The sequence below is a fragment of the Pteropus medius genome, unplaced genomic scaffold, assembly GCF_902729225.1.
Source record: "Pteropus medius unplaced genomic scaffold, Ma_sr-lr_union100, whole genome shotgun sequence".
Taxonomy (NCBI): domain Eukaryota; kingdom Metazoa; phylum Chordata; class Mammalia; order Chiroptera; family Pteropodidae; genus Pteropus; species Pteropus medius.
The window spans coordinates 13,011,806-13,032,728 of NW_024349799.1; the positions used below are offsets into that span (position 1 = coordinate 13,011,806).

Below are 20,923 nucleotides of genomic sequence, written 5' to 3' on the forward strand. Positions count from 1 at the left end.
TAGGGGGTAGGGGGAGGGAGAAGTGGGTAAAGGGGGTCAAACGTATGGTAGCTGAAGGAAACTGGACTTTGGGTGGTAAACACACAATAAAATATACAGATGTCAAATGATAATGTACACCTGAATATTATATAATTGTATTAACCAATGTTACCCCCAATAAACTTAATGAAAAAAAACCTTTCTGATTTTGATGGTTGTATTGTGGTAATGTTGGAAAATGTCCTTATTTGCAGAAGATAAACACTAAGGTATTTATGGATGATAAAGCATCAGGTCAGCAACTTACTCTCAAGTAATTCATGGAAGAAAAATGTTCTCTGTATTACTGTACTTGCAACTCTTCTATAAAATTGAGTTTCCAGAAATTTTATTAAGAAAAAACAAACAAGGTAGCAATGTTTAAGTATGGAAAGGGGGAGAGGCTGCAGATTAAGAAGAGTTGGAAAGAGTGGTCTGTTGGTAACCATTCTCATTTTATCTTAATGCAGGTGACTTACCTCTAAATTGGTGAGTGCCAACATTAGGGTTCTTGCCATCTGGAACAGATTTCCTGTATCTTTCTGCCTCATCAACTTCCAATTTCTTTTCAACACTTATCTGAATAACATTTCCTCCAGTGGCTATACTTCAAATTCTCTACCGACCTCCCTCTGTTCTGGCAATGCTTCCACTGTGTAGCATTCATGCAACCCTCTTACCCTAAAGATGGAGAGTTTCACCTTTAGAAAAGTTCCAAAAGAAATGTTTATCCTGAAGGAAGTGCTATTAATGACCCTCCTTTCTTCACGCCTAACATTCACTAACATCTCCATCAAGTTAATGTTTTATTAGGAGTTTTTCAAGGCCTTTTCTTCTAAATACACATCCTGAACTTAAGCAAGTGCAATACAAACTCCCCTGTACTCTAAAGGAAAGCTTTATTATATCTTCTAGAGTATAACAGAGTTTTGACATTCTTTCCTCCCATTATACAATAAGTTTCAAATGACATCATAAGCTTTATCTCCAGACTTCCTGAAAAGTGCCAGCTATAACTAGCTTCTCCACTTCACACCAACAGCAGCTGGCAGGCAGGGTCGTGGTTATTCAACAGCAGAAAGGTTTTCAACAATAATCAATGAAGAGCTTCGAAGTAGTATAAAGATGATTATCATTCACCCTTTCCTCCTCTTTCCTATTTAGTACAATCAGAAAAGTTTTAGAGGAAGAACAAGTGTATTATGGCCCTTCCCCAAGTAGGCCAGGAATTTTCTTCCCTTACTTTAAATAAACACTAACAAAATCAGGCTCTTAAAATGCATTGCCATGCTCCTTTGCAACTTATTCCTAACAAAATTTTTATGCAGCTACAACCATGAAGATATCTCAGGAGATTTATCAGCCCTTGGGAAGGATGCCTAGCAACAAGACACTAAGGTGAACAACCAGCAACCGAAATGAAAGCAGCAGCTAATCACCTGGAGATCTAGGAACAGCCCTAGCTGAAATCAACTTCAATCTTTTATATGTTAAGGAGATAAGATTTTGCTTACAATCTCATTTACTTTTCAGGGTAACCATCAAACAACAATATTGAAGAGAAAGTTTGAAGGGAAACAGCAAAGGAACTTAGTCATCCACAGAGGAAGACAAATTATTTCCCTTCTTCCTATCCCTTCTCCACCTAGCAGGGATTGTTTCCAAAGAGATTACGTAACTGTCTATTAAAATAACATACTAAAATTCCTATAGAGCTAAAGAAATGTGTTCTCAGTGTCCTGATTTTAGAAGTGCCCCAAAAGTTTTCTTTTGTACTTTGAAATGAATTTCAACTGCAAGCAGAAGACTAAAACTGCACCTTGCCAATAACCACAATCTACAATAAGCACATATTTCTGTGAATGACATTTAGTTCCATCTTAGTCTATTCTCCTATGATAAGCAGCAATGAACTCAAGGGTATGATCTCAGAATATAAAAATTCATTAAGGCTGCTCCTAAAAAATTCTTTTAAAATATGATCCTACGGAACTCTTCAAAAGGACAATATGTTTTAATTGTAAGATGAACTTTTACAATTCTTTGACCTCCTGTCTAAAAGAGTTCTAGAAAAAGAAATAACTGCAGGGAGGTAGTGAAATGTGTCATTCTGGTTATTAAAATCCATCAAGTTCATACTTCAGCCTTGGGACGACTAGAGCCAAAAAACTGACTTGAAAGTAATTATCATCACAATCTGCAATAAAAGTTAATTGGACATAATTGAACGTCCTAATCGGAGGGAAGCTGCAACTGGCTAAGAGCCCACTCCTCCTGCTCCTTCAATCTGCAAATGAAACTGCTAATGATAATTTGTGGACAAACAAGAAATTGCTCTCATGGTTTCCCCACTGCAAATCATTCAGCAATTCCAGCTAATGCCCAGAATGCTGAGCAAGGAGAAAAATCATTAACTAGTGCTTCCTTTAATAAAGATGAATTTTAACAATAACCAAGCCCATTAAGGCTGAGGGTTGCTGAGAGCTGTTAAAATTCCCCTGGATACCCTAAGTAAGGCAATGTGGCCTGATCTTCATACCCTAGATGTGCCCTGTGCCACTAGCATGTGGTAGTAAGAAGAGACATTATGCAAGGCCAGGAGCTACAAGTACACTAATAATTTATTTTCTTCTAAGAGAATCCTGGGTAATCTCATTTTTAGACAGACAAATGACATTGCTGATCTGCCTAAATAGCAAAGATTAAATCACTTCTGAATGGACTCTGGAGTTGATAGATTCCTGTCATGCTTTCAATTTTGGACAAGAACTGTACCCTTTCCCCTGGAATTTAGTATCAGACTCTGCTTTTCAATTGTGTCTATAGCCCAAGAGACTAAGATTCCTATGGGTATTGTGGAGTCTTAGAAACCACTATCTTGTGGTCTTTATATCAACAGTGACCAACAAAAGTGGGCAAGAGTCAGGTACCCTGCTGAGGTGACAGAAGATAAAAAAGCAGGTACAATGTCTACCTCTGTTTACTTTTTTCCCTCAAGTAATTTGGGTTCTATTTTGGCAAGGAGATGGCTAGAAATTAATGCAATCAGAACTTTTCCCAAAGAAGCAGCTGGGCCACCTGGCCATTTAATACGCTTTTTGGTAAAAGTTATTTTGGAAGATTGCAGCTCACTTCTAGTCATTAAAATACAATACTTTCTGATGTGAAATATGGAAAAGCCTAGGAATAGCTCAGTTAAGATATAAAAAATAGAGAGGGATCTAGAAGCTGTAATATGGACAATAAAGGAAAACAAGAGTTTAACCGGAGAAAGAGAACACTTAGTAGGGACATCATTCATTCATTCATTCATTCACCCACTCACTGAGCACCTATGATGCACCAGGCAGTATAGTAATACTATGTATTGGGAATACAAATATATAACAGACAAAATCTCTGATGAGACATGTGATTACTGTGATCATTTTGCAATACATATAAAGATTGAATCATTATGTTATACACCTGAAACTAATATGATGTTGTATGTCAATAATACCCAAATTAAAAAATAAACTGACTAAAGTTGTTTGAAAACCCAAATAATGAAACAAATGAAACATCCTTCCAGGGGAACAGTGAGAAAGAAGAGAGAACAATATGGGTCATGGAAGGCCAAGCATGAATTTACCAGGTTAAGAAGGGTACGCCACTCTAAGCAGAGAAAACTGACATAATGAAAGGCATGCCACTGTAAAACTAAATGTCGTGTTTGGGAAACCACAAGTGGTCTGTTATGGAGAGTAGGAGTGTTGGCTCTAAACTTGGAGGTGACCTTCATGTGCTAAACTATGAAGAGCCTGTTATTTTATACCAGAAGGACAGAATAGCAGATTACAAATAAAGTTGGGTTGGAGTCACAACTCAAATGTTCTTACCATTAAACCAGCAAAAAAGTATCCCTGACATCTATCTTATATAATAATTATGATGATTAAATAAGATTATATTTATAAACTGCTCGGTACAGTGCCTATGCTCAATGGTGGTAGTTATAATTATCATTAGCTAATGCCAGGCTTTATCCTGAAGCCACGAGAAGATACGGACAGGTTTTAAGGAGAATAACATGAACAGATGTCTATTTTAAATAAATCTTCTGGAAGTGTGAAAGACAAACAGGAAATGGCAAAACTCAGTTAAGTGGCTATAGTAATTTCCAGGTGAGAGATGATGACAATCTCAAATAAGGGTGTCATAAGAGGAAGTAGGTTTACCTCTGAACTCCAGAGATTAAAATAGGTTAATATAGTAAAGTCCGAAGAAAGGCCATTTTAGGTGAAAACAACCATTTGAACTTGTTCAACAGTGGCACAGCAGTAGAAACGCTGAAGCAAAATGACCATTCACTAAGAATAACAGGAAAGAGTTTATTTTCAGTAGCTATGAAGTTGGACTAGATGACTACTATATCCAACTTCCAGGTTCTATGATTCACTAACAAAAGTGGTTTTGTAAAATTATTAACTGCTTACATTTATAGAGACCTTTACAATTTTCGAAGTGCTTTCACATTGATTTTCTCACTTGATTTTTTCAAATGTCTTATGAGAGAGTCTGGGCAGGTATTATTAGTCTCTTTTTCACAGATAAGGAAGGTAGGAAAAGCCAGTAAGTCCTTAGACTACAACCAGGTTTTCTAACCTGGTTCTGTGCTCTTTCTCTCTCACCACTGCCTCCTGAATGGTGCCAGAATTGAAAATCCATTTTGAAAAACCATCCTTCTTTTGTCACCTGTTCCAGTGTTTATTCTTAAAATCAGGAAATTCTTCTGCATGTCTTATATCCATTGTTCAGGAACTTCAGCCTATTCCTTTGTCTCTTTAAAAGTAAATAAAAGCTAGCCATCTATCTTTACATAATATTCCTTCATATTTGCATACCATACAATGTCATTTCTCTAAGATAGGCTAATTAATCCCAATTCCTTGAGTTTTTTTCACATTAATATTCTTTCCCTTGAACTAGTTAAGTAACCTGATCCCTAACTTAGTACTAGCTTCAGGAAGTACTAATAATCTCTTCCCACACACTCTAATTCTGATCTCCAGATATCTATTAAAGAATACCTCTCCAATTAATTAATTCATACCTATATTTACTGAACACCTACTACATAGCAAGGCACTGCTCTAGGAGCTAGGGACTCAGCCATGAACAAGACAGACAAAAACTCCTGTCTTCATGGTGCTTCCGTTTTTCTCAGGGGGTAGAGTGGGACAGTCAAACTTAATGAATAGGTAAGTTACGTATATTCTTAGAAGGTGATAAGCAGTATGAAAAAATAAAGCAGTGAAGGAGATGAGTCTTAGCTGGAGTAACAATTTAAAATAGCATAGTCAGAGTGGTCCTCACTGAGAAACCGTAGTTTCTCCATGATTTATCTAGGAGGTTCAGTGCAACGCAGCAGTACAGCTTTTAATTACATAACAAATTTTACAAGACCAATTAAACTATAACTAATATAGGTTCCTCTCCCCCTCATTTCAAGTTTAACTCTTAGGCACTTGCACACTTAATAAAAAGCAATTTATCAACTTGTTTTGAAGAGTGAAATCTTGTTTCTGTAATGTAGAAATACTCTTTAAGCAATAGTGAACAAAGTAATGCAAGCTTGCACACACCCAAAGACTGCTGTTGAATCCAACTCTGACTTTAATAAAGACTAGCATTTCCCTGACTGAGCAATGGTACTTTCTTAACTAGTTGTAGGAAACTCAGAGATGAGCTGATGTGGACAGATGGGGGGATGGAGGCAATTGGTAAAAAGAGAATTTGAGAGCTACAAAGTTGACGTGCAGGCTGAAGTAGCATCAGCCTTTCACTTCTAGGTGCACTAAGGAATAATCTCCTCAGAACATACTATGAATGATAAGAACAACACATTTCAGATGGGATATTTGTTCAGCTTGGAAAAGAGGCAAAAATTAAAACACTGCTTGCTGAAAAAGCAACTTTTTCCAACTTAAGTTTGCCTTGGACTACGGGAATAGGCAAAGGACTTTTCTTAAAAGGGAAAGTTCATTTTGTCTCTCTGAGGAAATGTTCTAACACAGTATCACACTCCAATTGCACCATACCTCACAGGGATTGAATGAAGCCTAAGTACTAAAATCCTCTGTAAAGCATTTTAGTGAATGCACAGTAACACCTGGCAGGACAGGTTAAAACCAAGGTATGGATTCTTCATTAATCCACTGGCCCCACTTTCTGTTGAATGAAAGAGGTTCTGAGAGAATAAGATAAGCAAAAGCCAAACCAGTACCTTCACAACTATAAAATTAATGTCTTCACAATAGTAAAACCACTCCTAGCTGAATAGCTGGGTAATAAAGAAGACCCATTCAGGAACCTAGGAAATATGACTGACTTTTCCACTAATATACTCTGACCGGGGAGGAGCTGACTTTCACTTCTCATAATCTTGATACCCTTTTTGTTTTAAAATAGATCAAGTCCTATCCTTTACATAATAAGTGATAAATGAAATGCCAATGGTAAAAGTACTTTAGCTTTTAGAAGGAAAGAAGAAATTTAAGTTATGACTAATGCTTATGCTTCTCCTCTGAAGCAACAGGGATGTTGTCTAAATCATTTCAATTCTGCAAGTGGCATAAAATCTGATTTTTACTAAGAGCAGCAACTGAGCCACAAAATCATTTTGCTGAGTGCAAAGAATTAGCAATTGCTCATGGAAACCCTGCCTTTTAAAACTGCTGTAGTATTCAGCTGGTCTTCCACTAAAAAAAAGAGAGGAGAGAAACAGGTAATATTTTCCCACCAGCAGCTCTCATCATTAGAGTACATACAGCCCAATGTAAGAGCGGTTTGCTTTGGTAACAATTCTTTGGCTTGGTTCTCTACAGCTCGCCCACATGATGAATGATTTGATTTGCATAAACTGGGGGACCAGAAGAAGCCAACAAATTAGACATGCCAGTATCAAGAGCTAGTTTATCTATGATTTACTTAGAAGATCTTAATTCTCCAAAGGAACTCAATGTAACTAAGTAACAAGGGTCATTTTAAAATATTAAATAAAACAAACTGTCTCAAGATTATTAAACTGAGCTGAACTTTTCTAGGTCCAGTACTGAGTTATATACTATTTTTGATGATTAAGAAACTAAGTGTAATCCAAACTCATGGCTATCTTGCCTACTGGTCTCTTGAATGACCAGAGAAAGAAAGCTCTAATCAGCTTGTTCGGCTAGAAAATCCCAGTAAAAAGTAGAGGAAGTTAAAGCTATTGCTTAAAAATATGGCCTAGGAATATCTTTAGCTGTGGAATATCTATTTGCCCTTCTGCATGAATAATCACAAACCGACTATATTATCTGATCAGGAATGATCCCTTCACTAGAGTCCTGCCTATATGCTGGTAAAGATGTCCTCTGCCCTTTTCGGCTAGGCTAAAATATAACAAAATTAGTCCTTGACTGAATTTGATCTAAACAACCCAATGTTCCCTCCTGAGATCCATCAGCACCAAATAAAATAAAACTTCAATTTGGCTTTTCCTTTATTTTATTTATTATTATATTATTATTTTGGCCTTTCCTTTACATTTCTCTTTTATTCCTCTAACACCTCATTCTGAATCTTCTTCCTCCTCTTGACTGAGAATGGCATCTTGGTCTTTGGACTCCCTTCACCACTAGAGAAATAAAAACAGCTTCTCAGGGTAGAAACAGGGATATTTCAAATAGGGATATTGAAAGGAGTTCTTGGAGAAAAGAACTAAATTTATTAGCAATTCAGAGAAGAGAAGAATCCAGAGACTTTTGCTCTGGGTCTAGCTTCACTACCAAATTACTGTATTTTAGACATTCTCTGAGCATTAGTTTTCCCTACCTCAGGGAAAACCTGAGACCACTAAGAGACTGCTTATTGAATTCACTGGAAGAAAACTAATCCAAAAGTAAAAATATTTATGTTAACACTGGAAATGATTCTTGGGCTAAAGAAACTCTAGTCTTAACCTTTGGTGAGTTGGGTATCTAAGTACTCTATGACCCTACATTTAATTTCAAAGTATAATATATATTCACGGTACCAGAGAATTCCTTTAAACCAAGCTCAGGCTTTCTCATTTTTTTCTCTTCTATTATCATATATATTTACAGATAATGAAATCTCGATGCAAAATTCTAAGATCTGGCCGAATATAAGGATTATCCAGTATTCACAGAATGCTAACATACAGAACAAAGTTGAGTGAGGGAACAAAAGCCTGAATTTTAAAAAACCAAAACAAACAATAAGATGGGTTAAAAGTTTGTATCTAAAAGGCAACTCTGTTCTGAATGACTCTAACAAACTCATAATAAGTGCAGTATCAAACACAGTAAGGGTAATTAATTCAGTGGACTCCTCCTTTCACTGCCAGATTGAACAGCTCTGAGGATAATCTCCTTCACTCTCCCAGGGCTCAGTTGGAAGATTCATTATTTATGCCTTCAATTGTTTGTTCTGTCCTATTTTTCCATCCATCCAGGCCCAAGGGCAGTGTTATCACTGGCCTGTTTCCAAAATGAATGCGTTAGTTCACTGCCTTATGAGTTACAAACCAAAGATAATCAAACACAGTGGTATCTTAATATTGGAGAGCAATCCCCTCTTCACCACAGCTTGATTCAGGGGACCTTAATGACAATGCTGGTTACCAAAAGGTAAGTAGATGGATGAAGTGATCTTCCTAAATTGTTCTAGTCCTTTTTTAAGCCACTGAGCAACATATGTGCACATCCGACAGCATTCTTAAAGGGCAGTATCATTAGAAAGGCAGCTCTGGCCCTCACCAAGAGCAGACCTGTAAACTATTGAGGATTAAGCTGATTGAGATGCACTTTGCCTAGCAACCCATTCATTAGGAAGAGTTCAGTAATTCATTTCTTTATCTGAGTCCTAAACAGATAACAGACTCCACCAAGTCCTCTACCTCTGGATTCAGACTCACAGCAAACAACTTCCTTAAAAGATTCAGCTGCCAAGAGTCAACTCCTGGGAGAGGGGGTTGTGCTTAAACACACACAAAATATTGTTTCGGACACCGGACTGACAAAGATGAATAGCTAAAAACTACCACCAGCCAAATCTCCATATGAATGAATTCACTGTCTCTAAATAAATCTCTCATTTAGCAGCATTCCCAGGTCTTTTTGCCTCTAATATTTTCTCATCTTGAGCAAGCTTTTCCCAGTTCCAAACCTTACAACACTCAAGTTGACTATTATGAGAATCAAACAAAGCCAAGGGCCCAATCTTTTCCTTCACCCTCTCGAGGGGATCATTTTATACCTGTGATGTGAGTGGGGGATTGGGCTTGAGCCTCCCCTTAGAGAGAACAGAGGGCCCTTTTTCTTAACACATTCTAAGCTATGACTCACAAAAATAAGCACGATGGATAAAAACAGATTGCTGAAGAAAATCAAATCTGCTACTTTAACCTCAACAGCACGATGTCCCCTCAACCAAGAGATATGGGAAGTCATAGCTTCATATAATTATTTCCTTGCAGAAGACCAAATCTGAGGATTTCCATCCCTCTTAAATAGTATTTGGAGATCACTGTAGATACACCTATGATTAGTTCTATACATAGCCTTTTGTCTCCTGGGGAAAATTCTTTGGGGAAATCAATGTACCATGCAAAATACTGATTACCAAAATCAGTCAAGAAAAGAAAAATATAAAAAAATTAAGTGAGCAGAGTGGAATATAACTTTATAAAGCTGTATTAACTGCTCACCCATGGATAGACAAAGAAAAAGCCACCTAGAATATCAAATAGGAAGGCAACTTGTTTTCTAGTAGAAGCAAGTTGAAGTAGTATAATGCTTTAATATGGTCACCAAGTGTTTTTCTGTCACTTCGTCAGCTTGCTGCAGCTTAGCTATCAAACTGCACATTATTTTGTGCATTACCTGTCAAAGCTTCAATCAGTGGTTTTTAACAGTTCACTCTCAGTAACAAGTTAGGTAAGATACCATCTGGGGGATCCTCTTTGCCTTTCAATTTAAAGCTTATTAATGAGTCTTAAGGGATAAATGGGTAATAAACCAGAACATCCAAATCCAACAAAGGTTTACTGTGAATCTACTTTTTTTGCACAAGTCTATACTAAATCTACTTAAGAATTAAAAAAAAAAAAAAGTATAGTAAATTTTCTGATCCCTGATAAATTTCCACAACTGGGATGGTTTCCTATCCCATCATCTCTATTCTTTATAATGCTTGCTTTCACCCCAAATTGGTTAGGAATCCAATAACTCAAAGGAAAAAAAACACTAATCAGCTAAAACTGTAAAATAGCTCTAGCATATCAATTCTGTCTTCGACGCTGAACTTCAGTTAGACCAATCTCTGGAAACTGAACCTAGATTTCAAGAATGACCTTTCAATCATTTCAATTAATATTTACCTGGGAATGCCCTTCTAGTTGCTAAATGCTACACTGCCCAACTTGTAAATTGCATAATAAAGCCAATTAGATCTTTTTAAAAAATTTTACCAAAGTGCTGCCAAAAAATTGATATTTATCTCTTCTGGCATTCTAGCTAATCAATGTTAAATAAATCTGGTCCAAACATCTTGGGTGAAAATGCCCAGTTAAAGCAAGTTTACTGTGAACATTGCCACTTAACACAGATATCTATGTGAGTCACACACACACACACACACACACACACACACACACACACACACACACACACACACACACACACACAGTTTCTAACATAAATTTTAAGTTTTCTATCATCAATTGATAACTTCCTCTGAATTAAAACCTGTAATGTTCCTTGATTTTGGCTGAAGATGAGCTCTGTGCCCTTCAGAAAGAAGGAACCCACAAGTTGTAGAAGAAGCAAAGAAACTCAAAAAGAAAAATATAATTTAAATTGTAATGTTACAGCCGCCCAAATTCATAAAGTTGGTGGGGGGGGGCTTTTAAAAAATAAACCAATGAAACAAAATTCATCTCGATTTTTTTAAAGTTTCGTTTTGGTTTTTGACGACCAAAACTAATTCCTCTGAAAACCTATGGATATAAGAAATATACCGGTGAAGAAACAGTAAGACTTAAATTTCCGTAACGGCAAGGTGAGTTTGCTCGCTCTAGCTAGGTTTCTCCAACTGAGTATTACACGAAGCCGATGAAAACGTACTCGGGAAGAGACTTTAACAGAGTTAATCGCTAAAAACTATTAGGATTTCCTTAAACCACCATCTGACAGGGGCTCTCTCTCTCTCCACTAGCACCTCCTTCCTTTTCAGATTGTTTTTGCTGATTAAGGCAGTCCCAAGTAGGAAAATGGTGAAGACAGCCTTAATTGACAAGGATGCAGTACAGTTACAGTTCAAACACCCACTCCTAGGTGTTTTCTTTTTGTTTTTTGTTTTTTTTGCGGTTTACTGCATCAGATGCCACACACAAGAAAGGGCTTGCTTCTCTCTTCTTCTCTGTTCATTTTACTACGCGACCGATATCGACACCAGTTAAAAGGGATGAGTCCGAAATCTCCTTACCCTGCTGCAGGGGCGAGATGAACGGAGGGAAAGAAGAATGAGGGAAGAAATAGAAAATAAACTGATGGGATGTGGAGTTCTTCCCATTCCATTTCCCCTCAAGGTTAAGTCGGCTGAAGTCGGGTTGCGTTGGAAAAAGCACACACACCTTGAGCCCTGGAAGGGAGGTGAGATTCGCTCCGCAGCTCGGTGGGGCTCTGGGCTCCGCCCCGCCCTCCTGGGGCAGTTCAACTCTCCTTGTCCCGCCCCGAGAGGGTGGCTGAAAAGGGGGTTCTAGCGGTCTTGGCAGGGGGAGGGGTAGGCGCCTGCTCTGAGTGCCAGGCTCTCCGAGCGCTGCACTCCGCGGTGCGCCGACACCCCCTCCCCCAGCCCGCTGCCGCTCGCTCCCTTTCACCGCCGGAAACCAGCCCCCCCCAACTCCATCCCAGCCCTCCTCGATCCCCCTTGCGTCCGCAGAGCCAATGACAAGCCAGAGAGCTAGCAGAGCGACTCGCCAAGCAGCCAACTGGGGAGGCCCACTGGGAGGTCAGCCGCCGGGGATAGGCCAGCTATCCGCGGCCCCGGCCTCGGCGCGGATCCTCTTTGTTAGAGCTGCCCCCATCTCTTTTGGCCCCCACCCCAAAGCTGGAATCCTAGCATCTCGCAGCTGTACCAGGTGACGCCGCGCCGTTTTACCCGCTTCCCCGCCCACTCTCTGCCTGGGTACTAGGAGTGACCCTCATATCCAGGCGGTACCTCCCAGCGTGCCTCAGACTTCCACAGCAATAGTCACCGGGAGACACCGACCGTAAAAAGATATTCCCCAAGGCTCTATGCCTCGCCCTCCTTTTCTCAAACTAATCAACTGCACTCCCTCATAACCGTGCATTGATTTAGGTCTGCATATTAGATCAGCTTCACACATCAATCCACCCTCTTGCTTCCCATGACGCAGAAATAAAGGGATGTGGGAAGGAGGGCGTAATGTATTTGGAAATTGGTGGTGGGAGAAGAGGGAATACTTCAAATCATCTGCAAAAAAGAAACAAGAAAACACGCACAGTTGGTTCCAACCTAGCTCAGACACAAGATATCTACATCCAATTAAACTCAAACTAACCATTCCCTTAGCAGGTTTCAGTAAAATCAGTAAGCAAACATCTAAGTCTTGTTCAATCCATCACCTAATATTAGAAAAAACTCACAGCAACTGCCAGGCCTCTGCACAACTGGCAGGTTGCGTCAACACTTCAATCACTAATGCCTATGTTAGGGGGCATAACACTGCTGGGATGGAATATGCTAAGGACTGCAGGATATTTTCTTAGGCATAGTGGAAGAGCAGTACATGGGGCTCACTTAAGAAAAATAAATAAAATGGGGATGGGGGAAGGCAAGCTATTACCTATATTGTCATTTCTGTCCACAGAGTTCTGGCAACTAATGTTACATACATCTACAGCACACACTACGATCCTGCATCGTGCCCCAAGTACAGTATAATTTTTTAAAAACTATAATAAAATAAGTAGCCCTTTCTTATGTGGAGCTCAAAGCATTTCATATATATAACCTCAGTCTTCTTGGAAGATGGCAAAGATGAAAACATATCCATTTTAAAAAAAGCTCTTTTCTAACCCAATTAAAAGACTCTAGCTTAAGCAGATTTATAAACTTCATTGGTGTCTTACAGGCTAGCTTTTATTGGGTTCCATCTGAAAAGAACCAAATGTGAAAAGTTTTTTATTTTAAATTCTGCCCATAAAAGTCTGCCAGATTAGCTAGCAGGTACGTCCAGTCCCTCTCCATCTTCTCCTGACCTAAAACAAAAATTCTCAAGAGCACAAAAGCAGTTACAACTCTCCTCCACATCATTTAGCTATCCTCTGGCATTTTCCATATTAAAATAACTAAACAATACTTCAAGAAGCCACTATGTAAAATAGCTGACCTAAAAAATAAAATAACTGACCTAAAAGGTACTCTTGATGTCTAAGGGAAACTTCTGAGTCAGTACTTTCCTTCAGACTCTAGCCACCTTGATAAAGACAATTTTTTTCCTTTAAGGATTAAGTAGAAAGTAAAGCTAAAATCCTTCCTCATGCACTAATTGATTTGCCAAGACAACAAACACAAACACACCTGTCTTGCCATTATTATCACAAATGTTGACAACTGGATAATTCAGACAAAACTTCTAATATCCTCTTCTAAAACATAAACATAAGGAACTCTTAGGGGGTTTCAAATACCTTAACTGAAATTAAAAAGTCAGATTCATCTTTTCAAAAGTACCTATATAGTCCAAGAAACCACAAAGGAATTATAACTGTTTAATAATAAATCACAAGGAGGCCCAAAATGTTTCCTCCTAAAGAATTCAAGTCCAAATGAATTCTTTTCATGTTCTTCAAATGTACTCTTTATTATTACCACTACTTTAACAGAGACCCTTACCATATGTCTGTGGGGATAACTGTAACTTCTTTCTGGTCTCCCTTGTTCTACATGCCATTGCTTTCATCCATTTGCTCTTCTCCTTAAGAACTACAGACAGTTCAATTTATTGCACATTCACTAGGTACAAGGCCCTATGTCAAGAAATATATATATATAATTTTATCATAATAAACATATGAAACAGAAATTTCCCCCATTTTTACAGATGAATAAACTGAAGTCCAGAGAGAACAATCTGCTCTAGGTCACATAGCTGTAAATGGAAAAGTCAGTATTAGAACTTGAGTCCTCTGGCTCCAAATTTAATACTCTTACTCATTAAGCTATATTGTGGCTCACTGGTATCTATGTCATCCAGCCAAGTTTCCACTGTATGGCTGTTCTATGTTCCATAACCCGGCACTAGCCTATGTTATCAAACTTAACTCCCTTCCTTTCCTCAGCATATTTTCCCCAGACCAGACAGACTGCTCTGCTTGCTCACTACCTGTATCATGTTCCCATGACTTGTGGTGTTATAACCATTCCATTTAAATCCTACCCATTCTTCAAGGCCCACCTCCAATTCCATCACCCTTGTGGAGGCTTCTTCGATGCTGTCAGCAATGATTCCTTTTTTGAATTACTACTACATAATTTACTTAATTGTTCTGTTGTCTAATATGTGATTTGTCTTCCTAAGTTAGACTGTAACTAAGAGCTAGTATTATATTTGCCTTTATATCTTCTCCCTTCCCAATTGTTCAAAGTAAGATATACACAGCAAAGTCCTCAATAAATACTTTGACCAGTAAACTTTATAGCAAAACAATGATCCAAATCATTTAAACTACTCAAATTCTCATAACAGCCACCAAAGCTGAAATTATTAATAACTTCAATTCATTTTTAGACAGAACAATTAACTAAGTTCTCGTGCTGCCACTACTAAGTATTTATCCACTCCGTGCTTCAATACTATAGACAAATTAATAGGCAGGGCTTCAAGACGACTGGTAAAATGTTTCTTGATCTAGAAACTAGTTACACAGGTATGTTCGAATTGTGAAAATTCATTAAGCTGTCCACTTCTGTCTACTTTTGCATGTACAATTTATCTCAATAAAAAGTTTAAAAATATCAAGTTTCAGATTGTACTATAAAATAATCACATCTACTTTGAATATATGTCAATAGGTCCAAAAATATATCTGGAAGTATATACACCAATCTGTCAACAGTGGTTACCACTGAGAGGAGGATAGGTAGGGTAGAAAGGAATGAAGGAGATAATTTTTTAATATTTGTTTTACTTGATCTTTTTAAAAAACATGCATTAATTTTGTACTTTTAATAGATTTAGTGGAATCAGATCATTTTCCATAGTTTTTAAACTTTCTATGTAAAAGATAGTAAAAGGTAAAACAAACACAGTATCTCTCAGAAATAGAAGGAAAAGATCAATGAGTTAGACTGAAACTAGTTTAGGTAACATCTACCCAGTCTGATCACTGTTTGCACTTCAAAATTTCTTGAGTACTCTTTTGTAAATTTCCCAAATTATAACAAAGCAAAAAAAAAGTTGCCTTTGACAGTTAATTTACTTCAATCAGAAGTAACCACATAACAAAGACAAAACAGTAACAATGATCTACCTTTAATAAGCTGAACATTATTAAAGGCATTTTCCCCATAGACCTGCTACGTGACATTTTAACCCATAAGACAGAACACGGACTTTGATAAGAAACCTTATTATTCATTAGACTTAAAGAGAACAGCAGCTCTAAAAACACAAGTGTTAAAGTTAAAAAAAAAAAAAAAGGCAATGCCTTGAACTATTATTTCAATATAGCAAGGTATCCTTTAAGTTGTTTTTTTTTAAACTGGCTGCACTTTCTCTTTCAGACACTAGAGGGAAGTATAAAATCCATTCACTGTATCTTTGGGAGTTCAATTTACTCATTAATTCATTCGCATCACCACATTTTTATTGCATTCTTATATACCAGAAAGCCTATTAAATCTCAGAGACAAAAAGATGTATAAGCTACAGTCCTTGTCTTTAAGGAGCTTAGTCTAGTGAGAGGAGACACACAGTTTAAAAAAAAAAAAAAGGCAAACTACAACAAAGAATGCACATGAGAACCAAATCCCAACTTTTGCCAAGTCTGGGTCTGAGGCAGGACATGAGGGGAAGCTTTTCTGGCACTAGGAGAAAAAACATGTGTCCATATTTCACATTAGACAAACCAGCTTATCCAAAGTGGCTTATTGTCCTATTTACAATATTCCCTGCCTTAATCTAAATGAAAATATGCTACATCTATAAGATATCTTTAAACTGTTATCTGTAGAAAGTAGAGGCGTGAGGCCTTAATGTGTTCGGAAGATTTGCTAAAATATCTAGTTGGTTAGGTTTCAAAATCAACTGTACAAAGTTTCAAAAGCATAAAGCTAGCAGATACAATTGAAGTAAAGACTGCTTACATGATAATAAATATTCTCATTAGAAATCAGGATTAATTATGCTACACCCCCCTCCAAAGAGTGTGTCAAGGGTAAATGAATAAGAAGAAGTTTCCTAAATGTGATCTGTCTTATACAAATTAAGTTTTCCAAGTTAGGAAATAGAGTATTCTGACAATTAGTTTTCACCGTTGCCTTTGAAAAGCCTCTGTAAGACATGTTGATAGGCAAATCATTTCTACACCTAAGTAATTCAAGACTACATAGGAAAGACTAAGACTTTAACTGATAAACCAGAATTAACGATCGACGTCACCATAAGGGCAATGGAAACATTTGTGTAGTGTATTTTTTCCTAATCCTCAAATGACTGTTACATCATTTGCTATGGTTTGAGATGTTTGGATTGTGAGTGTTGGGAGTGGGAAGTTGGAGAGAAGGGACAAGTTGTTAATTTCTCATACTGATGGAGTAGCACATGGTAGAAAAACTAAAAGCCAACATCCTGAAAAAGTTTCACAGACATACACAAAATGAGACAGCAAACTTGTGAATCAAGCATGATTTGGCATCTTTAAATGCAGAGCCAATTCTCTTCTAGTGCCAAAGCCAATGGCTTCTCCTGTAGATAAAATGGCACAGTTCCTGAAAAAGCCCTGGACGCTGTTTCCCCACAATCCTATAATCTGTCAGAAGACAGGAAACAAAAAGAAGGCTTTGCGAGCCAGAAAAAGCAAATTATAACCAACACAGAGCCAACAGTTTACTTCAGACAGAAGGAGCTTTTTCTATGCATCTTTGGAAGGAGAGAGACAAAAGAAGCTTACCATTGCTCAAATAACCAAGGCAACCATTTTAACCTAATACCATTTGAATAAACATTTGATGCAATAGTCTGCTTTCTCATTATTCATAGCCTTAAAGAATATTTGCAATATTCATGAAAAAGAATTGATAGTCACAAAATACAAAGAACTTTTACAAGTCAATAAGAAAAGGACAAATAACCAAAGGGCAAAATTTTCAAAGGGCATGAACTGGGAGTCACAGAAGAAATACATAAAGTCAAATATTACATATATTCCACATTGTTAGGAAGTGATGGAAAGTGCTTTCTCCACATAGTCTTCGAGGTATTTTGACTTGATAGCACTGTCAACTGCAAACTTCCAGAGAAACCTTGGCTACTCAGAATGGAGAAAAAAAAAAAAGATAAGGGTGCCTAAAATCATCACATTGCGCACTTTAAACATCTTACAGTTTTCTCAGTTATACCTCAACAAAGCTAGGGAAAAAAGGTAAGAGTGCCTAGCATAAGCAATTCATTCCTAAAAAATATTTAGAAGCTTTGCGAAATACCTACTCTGGGAAGGAAACTATTAAGGAGAATGGATACAAGAAAACTGCAAATCAACTCTAAAGGAACTAAATACGAATATAAGATGAACCTTTACCTATGAACATAAAACAGCGGAAGCCATTCCCTGAGTCTACAATGAACGAGGCAGATGATAGAAGAAAATAACATAAAACTTAAATACAACCACAGAGGTAAAGCACCTCCAAGAAAGTAAGCTTACTCAATTGTCTTTGCTGTGAAGCAGGCCATTCAGGGCCCCCTTTATCAGTCACCAAAAGAAAAAGAAAAGCAAATAATGCCTGATGCTGCAAAAACAAGTACAGTCTTCCCATCAAAGAGGAAAAAAACCTAAGTCTTTTACTTGTTATTGATACAAAGAGGTAATGGATTGTGGAAGAACTCAAATTCCAGAAAAAAGATTCAATTCCAACCTATGTAAAGCTAAGAACTTCATGCCACTTTATTTTAAAATTAGCAACACACAGGTCCCTACTGAAAAAAAGATAAACAAGATCCCAACTGAACTGTTGTCAGCAGAGTAAAGTTCTAAGCATGTCAGCAGACTATTGCTTAATCATTTCAGTTTTCCCTTATCAGTTTTAGACATCAAAAGAACCACATTCCAATTTTCCTCTATTGTTAATGCCACTTTAGAGTCTGAAAAAATTTTAGTTCATCAGATTCAAATCTCAAGCATTTTCTAAGTACACGATGCCATCAATTCTATATTTAGACTCAGGTATGGAACAAGAGTGCTAGTTTTGCCCGAAACAGCACCATGTCCCTCTTCAAAGCCTAACTGCAACTATCACTTAAGTCTGAATTTATGTGTCTATATGGTGTCACCTAAAATAAATTAAAATACTTTTTCAATGCCTTTTTGTGAGTGGTTGTATCGATCAGCTGTGATGCCTTAAATATAAATAAGTCATCCTCACCAGTCCTTTAAACATTCAATATTATAAATGCCATAGTGTGGCATTCATACACTCACTTGAACCAAAAAGCCAAGATAGCAAAAACTCTAAAAATACAAATCCTCAAAAGTTATATTACGATAAGTCTTTTGGAATATTCTCTTTAATAAAAAGTTGTTTCATTATGGTTCCATAATTGTTACATTCCAGAAATTAAGGTAGCAATCTTTTTCAAACTGCTGAGCTATTTTTTCTTCAAATAGTATTTATAAAAATATATCACCTTTCTCAAAAGGAACTTAAGGCCTCTGACAGCATGTTGCTAATTTTCACAACATCCCAATAAAGAACTATTATTTAGCATTTATATCACACTTTAACTTGCCAAAGTGTTTTACAATTATTTTCATTAGTAGTCATGCCTCACAACCACTCACTGAGCTAAACTGGTCCTGTTATCCTCATTTGACAGTTGAGAAAACTGACATATTTCCCCTAAGGCCAAGGTCAAGCTAGTCTGCTTTTCCAAGACCAGGGACCTGACTTAAAAACAGTCTAATGCACTCACCACTGTATGTGTATTGATCCCAACCCTAGTTGAAGGTTTTAAGAGAACAGAAATCCACCTAAATTGATGGTATAAAAACATTAAAAGATTATAACACTTTGGCAAAAATATGTAACCACATTTAGGAACGGATGGAAGAAAAGGAGACTATGAGACTATGAAGAAGACTAAGAAGAAATAGAAGAGAAAAACCAAGAATGGATAATATCACAGTTTAAAGAAGCAGAGAGGCAAAATAAACTAGGAGACTGAAAAGCATCATCTGGGTTTAACAATGAGGTCATTGAGCAGAGAAATTTCAGTAGAGTGGTGGTGACCAAATCAAATTACATGCTTGAGGAATAAATAGACTGTGAGAGGGTGTAGAGAGCAGGGGAAAGACTACTTTCATGAACAGGAGAGAGACAGGAATAACTGGGGGTTGAGTAGAGACAGAGTTGAGGAAAAGAAATAAAGACAGAAAGATTGAAGATTCAGATAAACAGTGATGCAACAAGGTCATAGAGGGATTAACAGTATGGCAAGAAATGAATGGCATGAATATGAATACAATTAACTCTGTATGTATGGAAGAAAGAAGTACAGACAATTTCCACTTGATAGCCTTTGAGAGAAAGGTAGGGGGAGAATAAGATTAAAGGATTAGAGAACACAATCAACTGGAATAACAATCTACCAAGAACAGGCTAACATTTAGGTGAGACATAGAAACCTAATCAGACACTCAACAATTCCCTACTAAGAGGAATAATGTTACTTTATTAAATGAAAGTCCTTACTTAGAAATTTGAGATCTGGTGGAAAATCAGAGTACTTGTAGGAAAAAAAGAGTAGAGACATGATCCAGAAACACAAGCAAATAGTTCAAATTGCCTCTCATGAGAAAGCAATAGCAGAGGGATAGCAGATCGGTGTCAAGCAAACGGGTAAATGCTGTTAATCAATACCGGACCTGCTTCAGCTGCCTAAAAGTCACAACCAATTTTCTCAATGTCTTCCCAAATCTGAAAATCAACACTCACCTGGAAACTATAATATACAACTTCCAAGAATACTAAGGATGTCTCCTGCCACAATATTCTTAATGTCCAAGCTTCAATCCATTAAGTAATGCCTAGGGGAACAGACAGCTTGGCTAGACTTTGGATGAGATCCATATATCCCCCCAATTAACTTGATAAATCTCTCTAGTGAATACTGTTTTATGCACTGAAGTGGAGAACATACTTGAAATGACACAGCAGTGCCCTAGGACAGGAAGAAGAGAGTGGGAAAGGAAAGCTAAGTAGCACAATGCTTGGCAATAAGCAAGTTTAACAAATAAAGTAGAAAATAACTGGCAAAGTATTCTTGAAGTCTTACAACTGCAGAGCACACAACTGCATTTCAAAGTAAAATAAATTCTAAATGATCTAAAATTTCTATTCGGAGACTTTTCATTATGTAACTTTTATATTATTCAAAATATATTCAGAAAAGAAATTAAGTTTAAAAATTCAAATATATTTAGAAAATTACATTTCTAGAATCCATCTTTAAAGTCTCCCTCTTCTATCCCACACATTTAAAATATTACACAGTGAAATTAATTTTTAGTGTTCAGTTCTAAGAGTTCTAATAAATGCATAGCTGTATAAC

At 37.2% G+C, this 20,923-nt stretch overlaps 1 protein-coding gene across 4 annotated transcripts in view; it reads right to left on the reverse strand.

The window, feature by feature from the left end:
- The window catches only part of FAM222B (family with sequence similarity 222 member B), a 54,812-nt gene that overhangs the window by 23,174 nt on the left and 10,715 nt on the right, over nucleotides 1–20,923 (reverse strand). Inside the window, exon 1 of one of the 4 annotated variants that reach the window (XM_039886124.1) lies at nucleotides 11,702–11,934. The exons of 2 other annotated variants lie outside the window; for them this stretch is intronic. The gene's annotated coding sequence lies outside the window, so the exon portion shown is untranslated. Of the gene's footprint in view, nucleotides 1–11,553; nucleotides 11,935–20,923 lie in introns of those variants that run through there. One more of the 4 variants, XM_039886123.1, reaches the window with a different exon arrangement.